This window comes from Triticum urartu, unplaced genomic scaffold (genome assembly GCF_003073215.2).
Source record: "Triticum urartu cultivar G1812 unplaced genomic scaffold, Tu2.1 TuUngrouped_contig_4617, whole genome shotgun sequence".
Classification (NCBI taxonomy): Eukaryota; Viridiplantae; Streptophyta; class Magnoliopsida; order Poales; family Poaceae; genus Triticum; species Triticum urartu.
The window spans coordinates 4357-8712 of record NW_024115220.1 but is presented as its reverse complement, the minus strand read 5'-3'; positions in this window follow the sequence as shown (position 1 = coordinate 8712).

The following is a 4356-nucleotide window of genomic DNA, read 5'->3' as shown; positions in this document are numbered from 1 at the left end:
TATACCGGTCTCCTCATTACCGATTTTGTTCTTGTTTCTCGTTAACATGTTCCGGCATCCCCATGACATAGTCACCTGTGTCTGGCCAGACGATGATGGATGAAGTCACACCAAGATGTCCCTAAGAATATCTCTGCATCGTTGGAGGAGCAAATTTCACTCTCGAGATATCTAGTCCCATGTCAAACTTTCCGATGAACCTGGAAGTTGTCGTTATGATCACCATCTTACAGATGACGTTTGAGCAACCCCAAAGTTCATTGTACGGTAAGAAGTGATTATGATACTCTCATGGTATAAGGAACGAAATCACACGTTAACACTTCGTGTTATAACAATTGACTTCTTACGATATTATCTCAAAGTAATACGATCGTTCTTCTAAGGTCATACTCTTAATGTTGTTTTACGACTATCATTACACTTAACGCTATCCTAAGATCTGAAAACATGATCACCAACAACACTTGAGATAGTCTTAGACGCGAGACTAGGAATATTATTTTACCGTTTATCATTCCACGCGTGAATATGAGTTTTTCACTGAATCGCATATTCCAGGATCATAGCAGTTATAAAATAGAATATAAACTCTTAATTATAAACATATAAACATTATTGCCTCTAGGGCATATTTTGAACACCCTCATCGTTGCGGCTTCCAAACACAAGGTGTGGATGGTGCGTCACGCCATGCGTGACAATGCCTAGGTCCACAAGATCAACCCGGCCACTTCTCTCACTATGGACCACATCGTGTAATTCGTTAACCTTTGGCTTCACCTCGAGCATGTTCATCTTCTCAAGGATGTGGAGGATGGCATCACTTGGAAACTCCTGCCTAATGGTGAGTACTCAGCGGCTTCGGGCTACAGGGCCCAATTCTTTGGGTCAACTCTCACTACCATGAACAAGTATGTTTGGAAAGTCAGGGCCCCTCCCAAGGTCATGTTCTTCTCTTGACTGGCTCTTCAAGGAAGGCACTGTACAGCGGACCATCTGTAGAACAGAGGATGGGACAACTGCAGGTGTGTACCTTGTGCAGGCGCGCCAACGAAATGGCACCCAGCTGTTCTACAAATGTAGATTCACCTTGTGAGTTTGGATATTAGTCAAGGATTGGATTGGACTGGGAAGTCTCCAGATGGACTAATTTGACATCCTTGCGCTCCGGCAAGCAATAACATGTCGAGACCCTACATTGCGCACCAGAAGGCCATGGCATCTATCACCATACTTGTTAGTTCGGTTATTTGAAACGAGCGAAATGCCAGAGTTTTCAGAAAGAAATTGACACGTCCATTCTATATTCTCAAGAGCATTCAGGAATAGTCGAGGCTTTGGGTCATGGCGGACGCCAAGCATTTGAGCAATATTATACCGCGAGAGTAGTTGATGATTTAGAATTGATCTGATGGGCTTCGAGTTAAGCCAAATGATGTACCTTGTATTTCACCTTATCCTTATTTAATGAATGAGGCAAATCTTTTCCCTTGGTTTCAAAAAAATAATATTTTCATCCATTAAATAATTCCACCTTGCTTTCTCATATGCAGTTTCATCAGTTTATATACATATATTCTTCTGAATCAACTAGATGATTCCCCAAGCATTGCTGCGGAAAATATTGCCTAAAATTACTGTTGTACTCTGCAATTTGACTATTGAAAGGATTAGTAAATCAGTGAATAAATGATTGTTATTTGACAACAATATAATTAAGAGTGATACATGACTGATGGTGCACAGGTAAATAAGATCGATCCTCCTACTTATATCATTCAAAGTTTGGACAACAAACACAATCAGAATAGAGGATTATATGGTCATTTACTTGTGGAACCAACTGATTTAATGCTCCAATACATTGGCTACCACCTCCACTTCACCTGCAAGGGAAGAATACTTCCGAGCTACAATTAAAATGTCACCAGAAAGCTATAGCCCAAGTCTTGACTATGTCCAATCTCCAACCGAACTCCCGTGTACATGTACTTTGATCCGTATCCCACACTCAGGAGGTAAAAAAATGTCATTAGCTGGAGGTAATCAAATGTCATTAGTCTGTAGAAAAATTAAGAAACTAATCCACCGATCAGTACATTATATTTAAAAAAATGGCATGAAAAGTTGATGCAAAGCTAACTCAGTTAGAGAAATAGGGATATAAGATAATATGACCGGATACTATGTATATAGGTGTGGGTAAAAAGTAGGTTTACCGTGCTTCATTTTCCTCATAGTAGGCAACACTGAGAGTCCAGGCTGTATGCATACATGTTCAAGTAATGTCAAATATTAACACAAAAAAAATCGCCAAAAGGAAACTGAAAATCAAGACAAAAGCAGCATGTAAATACCAATATACTTCAGTTTTCCAGAGAAGATATATTTATATCTCATTATAATTAATTATACAAGAAGACATGATGAATGACAAAGAAGATTATGGATGGCATGCCCTTAAAGCAAACTTCTGCATTTTCTAAAAGTAATTTCGTTGGACGTCTTAAGCAATTCACGGAATATAGCAAGGTACGGCCAAATATGATCCTAAAAAGGGAATGGAAGAACATGAGTTGCATCGGGTAGATAATAGCATTGGCTTCCCTAGTGGATGATAAACAGAGTTGATGAAATCTAGGGTTTTGCGCAAATATAATGTATCAGGGAAAGTTAGCTCAATCTATACACTTTAATTGCTTATTTTGGGATCTTTGGTGTGTACCTAGATAGTCTATACAGACACGTATCTTTGTGATATTTTGAGAAGCTTGTAATGCCAGGAACTCTTCAGTGTGGCTAAGAAAATAAAATGGGCAAAAGTAGATCGTTAATGTTCAGTAAAGATATAAATTGTTGTCTTACGAGATTATAGTGTTCATAATTTATGTCCCTGCGAAAAAGTTCATAATTTCTAGAACACTACTCCGTTTTAGTGATCTGCCATCGACCAAATGAAAGAATCTCCAGAATAACCAATTTATGCATCCATAGTATACTCTCTTTACCTAAAACCTACATGGAACACTTACACAGAGGGAAAGATGAAGGAACTATTTTGAAATTTAAACGAAATAGGAAGCAGGCCATCATGATTTGCAGTAACATGTATATGACTCAACTCAGAAACATAAAATTTGCATGTACCTTCAGATTGTAGCGTGTGTGGGAAGTAATCTTCAGTAAGAAAATAAAAAGTAGAAAAACATTCAGAGTTAGATTGCACCAAGTAACATATCACTTTGAAATTGATTGATTTGTTTTTTTACCATCTAGCACGCAATGCTCATAATCAATCCACAAGAAGCACGAAAGAAGACTGACTTCAGTATGTTGTTCAGAAAGCAGCAAGTGAATTTATGATGCCTTGTGTATACATCAAGATATTTAACAAAAAATTGATTGAGGGAGGTTACTTACAGATCGTGGCACATAGAGCAAAAATGGAACGGGAACAGATTGCTTCTTATTAGTGTAAGACTTGAACGACGAATATTTGCTCATGCATAAATCTAGTGCCTGCATAACATTTATGACACCAAGAGAGGATATACAATACTTGAAAACACCATTTGTATTCTCCAAAAATGAATAGTTACATCACCCTGAAAGTTACTAACAAAGATGGGGGAGGAAGGGGAGGCGGAGATACTACACACGGCGTCGTAGCGTTGGCAGCTCGAACCCAACGCAGCCGAGATGAAACCCCTGCCAGTATGTGAGGAACGTGTGTCGCCGCTATCCTCCAGTTGGCTCGGCGTAGAGCCACTCGTGCGTCAGACTGCTTCGTCGTGTGCCTCGCCGCCTCGGCCAAAGCATGCGTCAGACTGCTTCGTGGTGTGCCTCGCCGCCTCGGCCAACGCATGCATCAGACTGCTTTGGCGTAGAGATGAAACCATGGTAGAGTTGGCAGCTTGAACCCAACGCAGCCGAGATGAAACCCCTGCCAGTATGTGAGGAACGTTTGTCGTGGCTATCCTCCACTTGCCTCGGCGTAGAGCCACTCATGCGTTAGACTGCTTCGTCGTGTGCCTCGCCGCCGCCGGGAAGGGTTCCTTCTTTGGCGCGGGTGTTGGCGGATAACATGGTGGATGCACTTGTTGTGAGTCGAGCTGTGGCGACCAATTTGCTGTTGGTAGATTATCACCAAATGAATCAGCAAAGACATCAGTCGCTGAAGTCACTAACGGAAATAGGATGGAAGGTTCACCTGCATAATTTATTTATTAACTCGCAAGGGCAAGAAAAATGGCCCAGTTCTGGATCCTCCCACCTTTCACATGGCCAATGCGAGAAGATGGCATCACCGGCGACTTCTCTAGGCAGAGTGTGGTCGCTCTCCGCGGATCTGCA